We start from the raw sequence: 16,749 nt of genomic DNA on the forward strand, positions 1-16,749 counted from the left end.
ATACCACCCAACTGGACAGACTGGGACAACTACTGAATTAAAAAAACACAGCATAATTATCGAACAGTGCATGAAAGCTCAGAAAAGTAGCAACTCAACAGGGCTTGAAACTGTTAGAAATGACTTTTGGAAAGTGGAACTTGGCACCAGCCTTGAAGGATGGAGAGGCTTGAACAGGAGGTCATCATGGAGTCCAAAGGTAGGCATGAAAACAGGTTAAAGAGGGCACACAGTGGGCGATGGAGGAAGACGACCCCTCACATGGTCACTGGAGTCTCTGAAGTCCATGTGACTGCAATACAGCTTTATGACACATGAGCTTCTGGGTGTGTGAGGAGAGTAGGAAGAGCCCACCGCTGGATAACCAAGATAGGCGATCAAGAAGCTACTGCGTTAATCCAAGTATACGGATCCTGGAAAGTGGGATGACAGAAGCAACAAGGATAAAAAGGGATGGCTAGAGGGAGCAGTTCCAAAAATAACACTAACACTTGGTGTCAAAGATGACCTCTGGGAAAACAAGACTGTCTCTGCTTCACAAATATGTAAGGAACAGATTTGACTGGCAAGTAGTGAATGAAGTTTAAACATGGTGAATTTGAGCTGGTGGTGGCATGTACATTTGACAAGGGGCCACCAAAGACCACCAGAAATTGAGAGAAGCTCTCTGAAAGGCTTCCCTCGTAGCTCAGTCAGTAAAGAATCTGCCTGCAGTGCAGGAGACCTGGGTTCGATTCCTCGGTCAGGAAGATCCCCTGGAGAAGGAAATGGCAATCCACTCCAGCATCCTCGCCTGGAAAACCCCATGGACAGAGGAGCCTGGTGGCCTGCAGTCCTTGGGGTGGCAGAGTCCAGCACGACTGAGCAACTAACACTTCACTTCACTTCTGTGAAAGAACATAGCAGAGAAAGATCTGTCAACTGAAATATGAAAACAGTAACTGAAACTCTGGGAGTTAGGAGACCATTTATTTTGCAGATATCCACAGGCAGAACTGCCTTTCCCTCACCTCCCTCTTCATTAGTAATCATCACTTTAAGAACGCAAAACATACAATTTAATGATGATGTCTTATGTGAAAAAAACTACATACAGAAAATGAAAAGAATGAAAGAAATACACAAAAATATTCACAGTGCTGTTGTTAAAAAGAGGATTGAGGATATTTTCTTCTTCCTAATTTCTGTTATTTCCCAAGTTTTATTTAATTTTTAAATAGACTTCTATTAGAAAACTGGGTGGTTAGTCACCCAGAGCCAGACCTTCTGGAGTGCAAAGCCAAGTGGGCCTTAAGAAGCACTGCTATTAGCAAAGATAGTGGATGTGATGAAATTCCAGCAGAACTATTCAAATCCCTAAAGAATGATGCCATAAGGTTTTGCATTCATTGTGTCAGCAAATCTGGAAGACCCAGCAGTGGCCACAGGACTGGAAAAGGTCAATCCTCATCCCAGTTCCCAAGAAGGGCAGTACTAAAGAACGTGATAACCATCGGACGACTGCACTCATCTCCCATGCTAATAAGGTCATGCTTAAAATCCTGCATGATAGGCTTCAGCATTAGGCGAACCAAGGACTTCCAGATGCCCAGACTAGGTTTAGAAAAGGAAGAGGACCTAGAGATCAAACTGCCAACATTTGCTGGATTACAGAGAAAGCTAGGGAATTTCAGAAAAACGTCTATCTCTATTTCATCGACTACGCTAAAGCTTTTGACTGCGTGGATCATGACAAACTATGGAAAGCTCTTAGAGAGACGGAAAACCAGACCACCTTACTTGTCTCCTGAGAAACTCGTATGTGAGTCAAGAAGCAACAGTTAGAACCCTGTATGGAACAACGGCGTGGTTCAAGATTGAGAAAGGAGTACAGAAGGGCAGTCTGCTGTCACCCTGTTCGTTTAACCTATACACTAAGCACATCATGAGAATCGCTGGGCTGAGTTACAGGCTGGAATCAAGACAGGTGGGAGAAACATCAACAACCTCTAATGTGGATGATACCACTCTGATGGCAGAAAGTGAACCGGAACGAAAGAGCCTCTAGATAAGGGTGAGGGAGGAGTGTGAAAGAGCCAGCTTAAGACTAAATAATAAAAAAAAACAGGACCATGGCATCCGGCCCCATGCTCCATGGCAAAGAGAAAGGGAAACGATGGAAGTAGTGACAGATTTCCTCTTCTTGAGCTCCAAAATCACTGCAGATGGTGACTGCAGCCATGAAATCAGAAGACGATTGCTTCTTGGCAAGAAAGCTATCACAAATCTAGACAGTGTGTTGAAAAGCAGAGGTATTACTCGCTGACAAACATCCGTATAGTCAAGGCTATGGTCTTTCCAGTGGTTACATATGGCTGTGAGAGCTGGATTATAAAGAAGGCAGAACGCCAAAGAATTGATGCCTTCCAACTGGTGGTGCTGGAGACGACTCCTGAAAGTTCCTTGGACAGCAAGGAAATCAAACCAGTCAATCTTAAGGCAGATCAACCCTGAATATTCACTGGAAGGACTGATGCTGAAGCGCCAGTATTACAGTCATCTGATGCGAACAGATGACTCATTAGAAAAGTCCCTAATGCTGGGAAAGATTGAGGGTGTCAGAGGATGACATGGCTGGACAGCATCACCGATGCGATGAACGTGAACTTGGGCAAACTCCGGGAGATGGTGAGGGGTAGGGAGGCCTGGCGTGCTGCCGCCCATGGGGTTGCAAGGAGTCAGACACAACTGGGCGAATGAACAACAAAAACATTTTAGAAAATTAAAGATGCTTTAAAAAGGAATGATTTCCTCTAAGTATTTTTTAAATTTTATTTTCCTCTGGCTGTGCTGGGTCTTTTGTTGCTTCAAGCAGGCTTTCTGTAGCTGCGGTGGGTGAGGGCTACTCTCCAGTTGCAGGGCTCAGGCTTCTCGTAGTGGTGGCTTCTCTTGTTGCAGAGCACAGGCTCTAAGGCGCACAGGCTTTGGCAGCTGTGTGCACAGGCTCAGTAGTTGCCGCTCACAGGCGCTACAGAGCGGGCTCAGCAGTTGCCGCTCACAGGCGCTACAGAGCCGGCTCAGCAGTTGCCGCTCACAGGCGCTACAGAGCAGGCTCAGCAGTTGCAGCTCACAGGCACTACAGAGCAGGCTCAGTAGCTGTGATGCATGGGCTTAACTGCCCCACACCATGTGGAATCCTCCCTGATCAGGGACTGAACCTGTGTCCTGTGCACTGGCAGGAGGGTTCTTTATCACAGGGCCACCAGGGAAGTCTCCCTCTGAGCATTTTTGAAAGTTCTTGTAAGTTTTCACCTAGTGAATTAATTTTACTGTATATAAACTAAAATTAAACAAAAATATCATTGATATAATATTTTACATTCACCATGCTGAATAAATTTAGTTGTAACAAGGCAAAGCAGGAGTATAAATTCCTGCAGTGTCTCAATTCTCAGTGTGCCAATCTATCAAAACTAACTGGAAAATCTTATCACTGTGCCCAACAATTTTACTCCCAGAAATTTAAATTTCTCCTCAAAGTACATACAAGAAAAGTCTCTTCAAAGTACATACAAGAAATTTCACTTCAGTGTTATTTATAACAGTAAAAAATTTTAAATGACCAAAATGGCCATCAAGCTTAGGGTTGAGGGAAATGGTAGGAGGAAAGAAGAGAAAAAAATGTTTCTTAGTAAGGTATTTGTGCATAGTCTCACTACTTACGTTGGTGAGTACCTAAATCAAAGCAAGGCGATAGGTCTTCAATTTTTTTACCCCCAGGCTTCACATCTGTGACGCTGACCAAGAACTCCGACAGCAATAGACGTTTAAATGTTTGTGGATTAAAAAAAAGTCAAAAGCCCACGTAAATGAAAATGAAAATATTTACCTCCTACCTTGTAATTAGCGTAAGTGGCAAGACTGTGCCTGTTTGTTTTCTAGTTTAATCTACTTATGCGGAATTTGGCCTCAAAGAAGTCCATTACCTTATCATTAGCAGCAACCTAATCATTATTCCCAGGACTGCATTTAGATCTTTGCTGACCTGTACAAAGAGCAAAGTCAAGCACAAAGGGACCATCAGCACAACTCTGTCACAAAATGTAGAACAAGAAAGACTGTGTTTTGGATGCACCTCAATGCAGGCATGTCCATGTGCTTTCCATTACAAGCTGCCGAGCTATATTTCCCTGTGCTGCCAAAGTCCAAGCTCAAAGCAGCATGTGGAGTCCCGGTTATGAAGTCAAGACCTAGCTAGAGAAAAACAAATGGTAAATCAAACTAAAAAGTAATAATCAACCTGGCAGGAGGCACTAGGCATGAATGCAGTCTACTTTTCACCGGGCTATGCTCAATCCTAGAACTCGCTCTCTTACTTCTTTCCTCCAAAGGGAAATATCCAAGGCCCTAAACCATCGCTGGGCAGGATTACAAACTGTACCTTCAGTCCCTCAAAAAGTAACTCCCCGTTTGCACAAAATATTTTGGAAGACAGTATTTTAGAGCACCAGGAGAAAGCAATTTTGTACCCAATGGGCTTTCTTGATAACTCCATATGCCTTAACATAACGCCTCGATTTTTTAAAACTTGTTAAAGATTTTAGTTCTCACTATGTGCCAGGCACTGTACTATACATCATGTGTAATATTTCATCTTCAAACAACCCTTGATAACTGGGCCCACACTTTACGAATAAGAAAACCCAGAAGGGGTGAGGCCTCCTGGTCAAGGTCCTGGAGACGTGACAGTACACAGAATAGAGCCCCAAGAGGACTGAGACAGCAGAACCTTCACCTTTCATTACGACTCTACACTGCCTTCAAGGCTACCCCTAGAATAAACTGAGGGTAATATATTTTGAGAGGAAAACCGAAGACTTAATTACTCAAAAATCACTTTCTTAAAGTTTATTAAATAAACTTCTTAATGTTTATTAAATGAACATCTTAATGTTTATTAAATGAACCCATTTCATGTACTCTTGTATCTATGCATGAATTTCACAATAAAAACCCAGGCGGCATCTCTGGAACAGCCAGTGCAATTAGGAGCCTGGCTCTCCATTATAAAGAGAAATGCATGAGACAACTACAGTTCAGCCAGATACCAACAAGTTCTTCACTGGGAAATATTTAGGCTGTGAATCTTTCAACATCACTGATTATTCTAGGCCAACTTAGCATCACCACTCACAGATGACTCTAGGTAAATAAGTACATAAATGCCAACAGAGCCGTACCAGTGCAGCCTTCAAGAAGCCTCCAGTGATCCTGTATATTTAACTTCAGAAACTAAACATTGATCTTTTGCTGTTTGGAACTAAAGACACTACTCATTTTAAATGATATAGAATATGAATAGAGAAACTATGGTTTTCTCCATCTAAAACATACTTTGTATAGAAGGGGAAAAAAAAGCATAAGTTACTTCCCAAAATTAAATCTTCATAAACATAAATCTACTTTAAGCTACGTTTATTAAAAATTTAGAGTCAGAAGGGAGGCAACAATCAATGAAGATTAGCCAAGAAGAAGAATACTGGAAAGAACATGAAAAAAAGTAACAAGAAAGGCTTTAAAAGAACATCTTATTTTTAGTGAAATAAATTATACATTTTGTATATTGAAAAATGCAAGTTGTATAATATGCATAGCATCACTTGACTTTTATTATAATTACACAGACTATATTTGTGGATACAGGAATGAGCTGGAAAGGATAAACATCAAACTGCCTTGAGTGTAGGGGGTATAAGAATCTATATGACTTTCAAATTTTACTTTACCCAATTCTGATTATTTAGAATTAGTTAGAATTCTCATTATTTAGAGTTAGAATTAGTTATTTTCCAACATGCATATGCTTGTTTTATAAATATAAGATATATAAGAATCTATATGACTTTCAAAATTTACATTATCCAATTCTGATTATTTAGAATTAGTTAGAATTCTGATTAGAGTGAGAATTAGTTATTCTCCAACATGCATATGCTTCTTTTATAAATCCTTTAAAAAGTTAGAAAAAAATTGTATAAAAAAAGGTTCCATGATAGCAAAGCTGCAATTTAACAAAATATCATTTAGACATATCATAGAAAAATTCTGAAGGTGAAAGAACTATGACTCTGAATACTTATTTTTGGAAAATATTTTGTAAAGCTGATTGCAACTGAACAACTATCAGAAAACAAAACATAGAACTGGGTCAGAGGTTCTAATATTGGGGAAATACAAACATTTTAAAGAAAAGAACCTGGAGAAAGAAATTAAGCAGGAGAAGCCACTCAACAAAAACAAGACTGAGTTATCAAGTGAGCATCCACAGTGCCACTCGAACACCCCTCCCTTCGTACTCTGAAAACCTGTCCTTTGCACACAAGGCTACACAGCTGACATCACAGCCTAGGCCCAAGTACTACATGCAGTGATTTCCAACTCTGATTTTCTAGAGAAAAAAAATCATCCAAAAAAAAAAAAAATAGGAGGGACGTCCCTTGTGGCCCACTGGCTAAGACTCCACACTTCCAATTCAAGGGACTGAGGTTCAATCCCTGAGCAAGGAACTAGATCCCACAAGCAGCAACTAAGAATCTGCATACCACAACTCAAACATCCTGCATGCACGAGCAAGACTGAAGACCCTGTGTGCCATAACTAAGATCCGGTGCCGTCAAATAAATAAAAACATCTTTTTTAGTGTAGTGAGAATAATACAGAACTGTCATTTTTGCATTCACCGTTTCTTTAAAAAGGAACATTAACACTTCAAAAGCAGGACAAATCTAACCCCAGAGCTAATGCCATTCACAGGCCAGAAACTCTAAGAAGCAAAATTATTACATCAATTCAGGAGATGTCAATAGGCTGTCCAAACACCTATTCTGATGTTTATTATTATTACTGGCTGCACCATGCAGCATGCAGAACGTCCCAGGCCCATGCCCCCTGCACTGTAAGTGTGGTATCTCAACCACTGGACCGCCAGAGAAGTCCCATCTACTTTGGACTCAAAAAACAAAAACAAAACCTCTCCAATTAAAATTAAAATGATACTTGCTGAATATGGCAAAGAATATCTTCTAAAAACAAGGGCAAACACAAAATACACTTTTCATGCTTTTACATTTGTATTTTTTAAAGGATTTACGAAAGCACTTGTATGTACCTGAAAATCTAGATTAATGAGCACATTTTTAGTAAAACTATTTTTTGAGATCCTGAATAAGTAATAACTACAGAAAAATAGAAAAGCAAAAGAATTATCCTCAAGAAAGTGTCAGACTCAGACAAATTCACAGGCCAGTTATTTCCTAAACTTCCTGGAAAGAAATGGGAAATTGGTAACCTTCCCAATTTCTTCTGGAAAAACTGTCAAGCTAACAAAGCACAAAAGAAAACTGTATGTTAACCTCACTTGCCACTCCTAGATTTTTTTTAACTTTTGCAAATTTGACATGCAAAAAATGACACCTGGTTTTAATCTTGATTTCTTTGATCCATGTGTATATACTTGAACAGTAAATGAACAGTAAATGTTCTCCTATGAACAGTAAATGCCTTTTTTTTTTAAAGAAATTTCTAGATTTTTAAAATTAATTAATTTTATTTTTGGCTGCTCTGGATCTTTGTTGCTGCATGCGGGCATCTGCAATTGCAGTGCACAGGCTTCTCACTGCATGGCTTCTCCTATGGTGGAGCATGGGCTCTGGGCATTTGGGTTTCAGTAGCTGCAGCCTCTGGATCCTTAGGGCAGGCAGGCTTTAGTAGCCTAAAGTATATGGGCTTCCCTGGTGGCTCATACAGTAACAAGTCTGCCTGCAATGTGGAAGACTCAGGTTCGACCCCTGAGTCGGGAAGATCCCCCGGATGAGGGCATAACAACCCACGCCAGTATTTGCCAGGAGAATCCCATGGACAGAGGAGCCTGGAGGGCTATGGTCCACAGGGTGGCAGAGTCAGAGATGACTGAAGTGACTTAGAACACGTGCATGCAAGGCTATTACCAAAGTACGACACAAAAGTCTCAGATTTTACTTTTTAATAGTACTGGAGCAAAAGTAAGGAATTAAGGCACAAAAGCTCCATCAACCAGAAAGAGACATCATATGTGCCCTATGCACTAAAGTGAAAGTGAAGTCACTTGGTCGCGTCCGACTCTTTGCGACCCTGTGGACTGTAGCCTACCAGGCTTCTCCATCCATGGGATTCTCCAGGCAAGAATACTGGAGTGGGTCACCATTTCCTTCTCCAGAGGATCTTCCCAACCCAGGGATCGAAGCCAGGTCTCTTGGAGGCATACGCTTTAATCTCTGAGCCACCAGGGAAGCCTATGCTCTAAGACGAGCACTAAGCACCAAAAGTACCCAGGTTTAAAACTTGAGTGGAGAGCTTACCAATGACACCCAGTCTCCCATTCTGGCTGCTTAGAGTAAGGGCACCCAACTTCCAGACCATCACAGTTTAAGTTCCCATTTATTGGAACCAAGATGTTGACAACTTTTAAAGTTCAAATTTTACTTTTTAATTCAGGTGATTAACCCAAGCATATTTTAAAAGAGAAGCAAATTTGAAATCTGAAAAAATTTTAAACAAAATCACGTTCTGATAGATTATTCATCCATAAGAAAAATATTTCCTTGGAAAAATGAGATTTTTATTTTGAAAACTAAATTCCAAGAAAAACGATCCACAAATCAAAAGCTTATGTCTTAAGTACATCATAAAACTATAAGAAAAAATGGGCAGGCAAGATTATTAAAGTGTTAATATCTAGGATATAAAAAGAACTGCTATAAATCACCAGGAAAAAGATGAACACAGGATTAGAAAAACTAGTGAAAGAAATAAGTTAGTCAAACAAAAAAAACGCATTAAAAAGTATTCAAATTCACTAGTTATCAAAACAAAAGAAACATGGTTCTTCTTGGTTAAAAAAAAATTTTTTAGGTTTAAATAATAAGATTGAAAAAAATTCAAAAATAAATAAATAAATAATAAGATTGATTCCCTAACCTGGATGCAGAAATATCTGGCATATATGTTACATATGTATCAAAGCCTTAAAAATGCAAACGATATCCCTTCTTCTAAAAATGTAGCCTGAAGAAAAAAATCAGAAAAAAGCATATAGATTTCCATACAAGGCTATTCACCACTGTATTCTGTTCACTACAGTGGGGAAAGAAATAGCTCATAAACCAAATACCCAACAGTAGAAAGATCTGTCTAATAAAACATGATTCATTCAGCACAAATGAGCTGTTAAAAAACATGGAACTATTTAATGATTTAGTTATAAGCCTAAGACACATTGCTAAGCTTAAAAATGGGATTTAAAAGGCCCCTGTCTGTATGGGAATTCCCTGGCAGTCCAGTGGTTGGGACTCAGTGCTTTCACTGCAGCGGCCCAGATTCAATCCTGGAAGGGGGAACTAAGATCCCATGAGCTGTGTGGCAAGGACAAAAATAAAAGGCCCCATGAGGTCTGTTTTGAAACACATACAAATAAACATATATGCATATGTGAAAGACAGTATACTTTCAAACAAATCAGAAAAAAAGAGGGATCATCAATGAGTAAACTAAGCTTTTTTGTGTGTAAGTTTTCACCACAATTCCCAAATTCCTTAACATCTCTAAGATGGGACACTGGTCCCACTTTCAGATCTTTTTTCCAGGAATTCTTATCTTAATCCTGACCAATGCCTTCATATACTTCAGTAGCAATTCTAACCAACAGCTTCCATGTTCCCCATATCATAGTTAATTACTGTCAATTTCCTGCATATTCTTCTCAAATCAGCCCATTTCCTATAGCAAAAAGAAAAAGAACACAAAAATTCCTGAGAAATAACAGACACTCTCCAGGGAGTGTGCACTATCTTCGCTCTCTGTACAGACCAGGTACAACTATACACACCTAGGAGGAAGTCTAAAGCAAAACCATTCCTTGAGAGAATGACATCAGTGATAATATTAAGAGGAAATGCACAGACTTCTCTAATTTGAATACAATCTTCACCAAAGTGACTGAAAGCTTCACACATGAGGCTCTCACTACTACAAAAACTTTTATAGCAATGGTTCTCAACTCTAGATGCAAACTGTAATCACCTGGGAGATTTTTTTTTTTTTTTAACCCCTACACTTATATGCTATATACACTCTGATCAACTGCACCCTAGCTGATTCCAATTTGCTGTTAAGGAAATTAAGGCTGTTAATTTGCCGTTAAGGCTGCTGACTTGAAGCATTTTTTCCAAACATCATACCAGAGTGAGTAGAGAAATCAATTCAGTAGACTGGGGCCAGCAATTTTTTTTAAGTAAAAAATCAATCAAAAAAAAAAAAAAAAAGAATGGGACTTCCCTGGTGGGCCAGTGGTTAAGAATACAATGCAGGGGACTCAGTTTCCATCCCTGTCGGGGAACTGGGATCCCACATGCCCCTGAGCAACCAAGACCGCACACTGCAACTACTGAGCCTGTGAGACACAATAAGCTAGTCCCATGCACCGCAAGGAAAGGTCCTGCATGATTCAACCAAGATCCCATGTACTGCAACCAAGACTCTACTCAGTCAAATAAATAAATATTAAAAAAAAAGAATGGAATGAAAATATCAGAAAATATCAGAATGTATTACTGTTAGCACAGATACATATTTCCTCATGAAATTTTTTGTTTATAATATGTAATTCTTGACAATACTACCCAGATTGACCTAAGATTGAATATAATCACTATCAAAAATCTCAGCTGTTTTTTGGAAAAAATTGACAAATTGATCCTAAAATTCACATGGAAATGTAAAGGACATAGAATAGTCAAAACAATTCTGAAAAAGAACAAAACTGGAGCACTCATGCTTTCCAATTTCAAAACTTAATAAAAAGTTGTGATAATTAAGACAACATAGTCCTGGTATAAACTGTTAGTCACTCAGTCATGTCCGATTCTTTTGTGACCCTATGGACTATAACCCACCAGGTTCCTCTATCCAAGGAATTTTCCAGGCAAGAATACTGGAGTGGGTAGCCACTCCCTTCTCCCAGGGGATCTTCCTGACCTGCACTGCATATAGATAGACATACAAATCAACAGAATAAAATTGAGAATTCAGAAATAAATCTTAACATTTGTCAGGTAAATCTGGACAAGGATGCCAGGACAATTCAATGGGGGGGAAAGAATAGCCTTTTTAAAAAATGCTGCTGGAAATCCATAAACAAAGACTTGAAGTTGGAGCCCCCCTACCTCATGCCATATACAAAAAATGATCAAATACCCAAATCTATGTGATAAGACTATAAAACTCTTAGAATAAAACAAAGGGGTAAATCCTCTTAGAAATTACAACAAAAGTACAAGCAACAAAAAAGATAAATAGTACTTTACATTTTTAATTAAAACTTCAGAAAGTTTAGCTTAATTTAAAACTTGGAAAGTTTCAAAGGACATCAGCAAAGAAATAAAGACAACACATAAAATGGAAAAAGTTATTTGTAAAATTATGTATCAGGTAAGGGACATGTCACATATATTAAGAAGATTTATAACTCAACAATAAAAAGACAATCCAACTTATAAAAAATGAGCAAAAGACTTAAGGCATTTCTCCAAAGACCACATAAAACTGGTGAACAAGCACATGAAAAACTGCCCCACTTCATTAGGAAAATGTAAATAAAAACCACAGTGAGACACCACTTCACACCTACTGGGATGGGTATACTCAAAGACAGACAATAACACATGTGGAGAATTAGAACCGTCGAAAATTGCTGATGCCTCCACTTTGAAAAAATCTGGCAGTTCTTCAAAATGTTAAACAAAGAATTACCATATGATCCAGTAATTCCACTCCCCAATATTTACCAAAGAAAAATTAAAAACATGATCACACCAATGTTCAGAGCACCATTCTTAACAGTAGCTAAAATCTAGAAACAACCCAGTGACCATCAACTCATTAGTAGATAAAATGTGGCACTGATTCTTGCAACAATGCAGACGTCTTAAAAACACTACGCTAAGTAAAAAGCCAATCACAAAAGACCACGTGTTGTACGATTCCATTTATATGAAATACCCAGATAAGGCAAATTCACAGAAACAGTGCAGGTTAGTGTTGCCAAGGCCTGCTGGGGAGGGGAAAAAGGGGGATGACTGTTAATAGGTATGTGGTTTCTCAAATTAAGACAGTGGTGATGGTTACACAACTCTAAAAACAACTGAAACATACCTTTCAAAGTGAAGATTTTATGGTCTGTGAATCCTATCTCAATAAAGCTTTTCTTTTAAGGTTATTTTGTCAAGAGCCCCTTCCCTGTCATTCCCACAGAACCTCATGTGGTTCCTTTACCGTAAGACAGAAAGGTTATTTATTCATATTAACCCAAAGGCCTTACTTCAGAGTCTTGTATTTCACAACCAAATCAAAAAATTACTTTGGATGTCACAACTAATTTTTTCAGTAGAAAAAGTAAATATCAGAATATACATCAAATAATATTTTTGTGAAACTTGTTTTTGAGATATACACAGAGACATATATATGTCGGTGAAAAGTGAGTCAGTCAAAACAAAGTCTGGAAAATATATTTTAGGAGTTGACGGACACCTACTCAAGGAACAAAACAATAAGTACAAGATCTCAGAGTTGAAAAAAAAATGCAAGAAAGCTGAAAGCACTTTGGAGCATTACCCTAGGCACTGAACTAAACACTAGAAGTGAACTGGACTCTTATGTCTGTTTTTACTAGTCACGTGAATAAAAGATTCCCTACCCTGTTAACTTCCCAGGACTTCTGAGAGGGTTCAGAGGAGCCTCCTGCTCCCAAGAAGTTCAGGATCACTGCTGGAAATACAGGACCCCAACTTACACTGGGTGTCAAAAAGCATGTACAAATAGGAGAACTTCAACAGAAAAGGAAAAATCGATACTGCTAGTATATTCAGTTTATCTCCACAGGTAAGAAAAAAGAAAGAAAGAAAGAAAACAAGAACCCACAAAACTACTCTGAGGGAAGGAACATTTTCTAAGACTGAGGGTCAGAATCCCTGATACAAAAACTATGAACAGCACAGAACAGCTGAACCTGAAGCAAAGGTATAAATTGTGTAGTTCCTTCCAGCTAAAAATCTGAGCTCATCCTTAAAACAGCACAAAAAATGAATTTGTAGAATTACAAAAACAGGGACAGATTCTACCAAAAATTTGTTTTGCGGTATACAAAAATCCCAGGGTTAATCTCAAGATAAGAAATTTTTTGTTCATTCAAACACTAAGTATGATATTTTAATTAAGTGAAAAAGACACTGAAAATAGGACCCTTTAAAATCATTAAAGATTACATACATTAATACACACCAGTAAATACTGAAAATAAAAAGGACCACTATCACATTTAGACCTGTTCTGTAAGTACTCTGCAGTTTATATTAGGAAAAAGAAGTATTTAAGAAGAAAAAAAACCAAGACCTTTTGCAGCTAGTATGACTGTTGACCCAAGAAACTCAAGAGAATCAACTGAAAAGTAAAACTTAACAGATTGTGGTCAGGTAGTGTGCCAGACACAGTGCTATTTCATTTCCCTTATGGACACACAAATGACTCCCCTTGCATCTAGGATATGGACTATGGGAGAAAATATTACTAATTCCAAGCTCGGCCCATAAGAAAACTTTTCCATGCACAAAATCTGACAAAATCTCGCAAAATCAGAGGCCAGATTTTGAAGTTAATTGTGATGTAAGATGGAAGGAGCCTAAATTCCCAACTCACCTGTTAGGGGAGAATCAGCTAGAAAAATGTGAGCAAGAAATAAGTTTTTGTTTTGTTAGTGCTAGACTTTGGCTAGCATTAATTAAGCTGAATAATAGGTGGTCAGGTATAAAATATATGGACTGCATATACACTTTCTTTACACTTGCTTTATAAAATTAGGAAATAGGGTACATGGAAGGGAGGAGGAAGAAAATCATCTCACTCTAAATAGCAAACATTTTAAAATAAAGAGCAATAAATAAGTGATCTGTAGACCATACATTAGTGAGAACTTTAAAAATGAGAGCTATTAAATCTAAATGAATCATTTGTTGATAGAACAATTCAATATTATAGGATGAAGTCTCCCCAAATTAACATATATTTAATCAAACAGCCCATTAAAAGTTATTTTGAAACCCTAATTTTGTTCCTTTTTATGGATGAGTACTATTCTATTATATATATTATATATACCACATCTTCTTTATCCATTCATTTCTCAATGGACATTTAGGCTGCTTCCATGTCTTGGCCATTGTGAATAGTGTGGCTATGAACATAGGGTGCCTGTATATTTTTGAATTATAGTTTTGTCAAGATATACGCCCAGGAGTGGTACTGCTGGATCATACAGTAATTCTATTTTCAGTGTTCTGAGGAATCTCCATACTGTCTTCCATAGTGGCTGTACCAACTTACATTCCCACCAACAGTGCAGAAGAGTTCCCTTTCTCCACACCCTCTCCAGCATTTGTTTAAAAAATGCAAATCTTAACAGCATATTTCTCAAACAGAGGGAAACCAGAATCAAATATAACTTGTCTAACAGCATCAACTTTACTCAAAGATTAAAGAGGAAAAGTGTTTAATGTTAAGCCAAGTACTGATGTTTCTGGAATAGAATATAAAATTCACATTAATTTTAGATAAAAAGATTTAAAAGTGTCAGAGTTTTCATACTCCCAGCACTTCAAAATATGCAAATATTCCCCTATACCACACTTTTGTAGAGTAATTTGTGAAGCGGTGTCTTAATATAGAAAGAGCTCTTGACAATAAAATGTGAACTCAAACTTTTCAGTAAATATTAATTATTACTATGAAGCAGGAATAAGCAAACTTTCTACAAAGAGCCGGATAGCAAATATTTTAGGCTTGCTGGTCATACAGTGTCCTGAATGGTCACAACTATGTTTAAATAAAACTTGTTTTACAAAAACAGATGCTGGTGGTTCCCCAATCAGCAACATTCTCATCATTTGGGAACTGGTTAGAAATTCAGATTACCAGGCCTCACCCCAGAACTTCTGAATGAAAAACTCTTTAGTTTAAGATCTACCATGTCAGACAAAAAAAGAGGCTGTACCCTCAACCAGGTGATGTGCCTTCTGGAGACAGCAAAGGATTTAAGCCAGCACTGCAGAGGGGACAAGAGTCTCCAAATTGGATACTGAAATAACCACAGAATAAACAGCATTTCAAGTAGTGCTTTTCATCAGAAGCAGGAGAAGACCACCCACAGTTATTATACCAACAACTTTGTAATGAAGTCTTGGTCCAGAATGGCAAAGTTCATGCAAGTTTAACACGGGCATGTATGTCGTTACTTGAACAAAGGGTTAGAGGGAAGCCACCTCAAAGGAAGACTATAAAAGGAAGGTGAATATGTTGGGGTTGAGGGCTTGTGGGAGGTTCCTCCAGGAACAAATGAGGGAACAGAAGGAATAAAGGACTCCAAGTTCGGGTGCAGACCAGACTTGGGTCAAATTCTGACTCAGCTACCATGATCTTGGGCAAGGAGTGAACCACCACCAACTTAAGCATTCTCAGAAGTAAACTAAGAATAATACCTGCTGTTAGTGAATACAAGAAGTGCCAGGCTAAGCACCTGGTGACCAACTGATACTAGTTTCTCTGCTCTCTTCTATGCCAACAGGAGCTAAGAAACACAGACCTTCAAGAAAGACTTCTATCACTAAGGGACCCAAGCTTTATTGGAGCATTAAGAGCAGAATTCAAGACCCAAGAGTTAACTTAGAAAAGTTAACCAAGCTCCAGTTTCTTCATTGATAAGATGCAGACTAGAACCACGTTGGCTGCCAGCTGTTGGAATCAACAATAACGACCTCAAGTGCTCAATCCATAGCCAGTGCCCATCAGCACTGTCTGGTCTTTCCTGGGTCCCCTCTATTGCTTAGACAGGTTCCTGGAGAGAAGAACAATTTTTAAACTTCTTTTGAGTTCAACTTAGAAGATGGGAAGATTCAACTCTGTAAGATTCACATGCACATAAATGAGAACGGTAGCCACCCAAATAGGTAGGCCTACACCAGGCGCTCACCGAGACACCACAGGGCAACTGACACAACGAGACTGAGGATCAGCCGCTTTCAGAAAAGCCTGTGGAAAGAGCCCATTACTAAAGAAGGCTTTCTGGACCACAGAACAGAAAAAGCCGTGGTTTATAATCCAATGCAACCTTGACCTCCTCATACGAAAAGAAGAAAGTGAAAAACTCATCAATGCTACAGAAAAACGATGATGAAGGAAGACCCAGAGTCAAGACCATAGCCAACAGAAAGAGGCTGTGAGCTGCACTCTCAAGTTGCTGAAAAGTTCATGGGCAGTGAGACTAATTGGTTGAAATCTTAAGTATGATCCTCCATAAGATTATGCACTGCCCACTACTGTACCCATTACACTTCAATACTTAGATATTTCTATATATAGTATAACATACTATATATATATTGCATGATATACAAATCATGTCTATGAGACATCCTAATGGAGGGAACAGGCCATTTTTGATGAATCCAGATTTTTGCTTTTTGTGCTACCTTTAGATTCTAAGCCTGGCAAAGAAAAATAAGAAGTAATGCAAGAGACAGTTCTGGAAAAAAAAAAAAAAGTAGATGGAATTTTCCTTTATGAGAAATTTTCAAGGAAGGTTTTAGAGGCCACCCAGACCTGAGGTCAGGGGTTTGCCTGTCTGAG

The 16,749-nt window shown here is 38.6% G+C and overlaps 1 protein-coding gene across 1 annotated transcript in view; it reads right to left on the reverse strand.

The window, feature by feature from the left end:
* Positions 1-16,749, reverse strand: part of SLC23A2 (solute carrier family 23 member 2) — a 138,169-nt gene that overhangs the window by 117,182 nt on the left and 4,238 nt on the right. The gene's annotated exons all lie outside the window — the stretch shown is intronic.

The sequence above is a fragment of the Ovis aries genome, chromosome 13 (genome assembly GCF_016772045.2).
Source record: "Ovis aries strain OAR_USU_Benz2616 breed Rambouillet chromosome 13, ARS-UI_Ramb_v3.0, whole genome shotgun sequence".
In the NCBI taxonomy this organism is placed as follows: domain Eukaryota; kingdom Metazoa; phylum Chordata; class Mammalia; order Artiodactyla; family Bovidae; genus Ovis; species Ovis aries.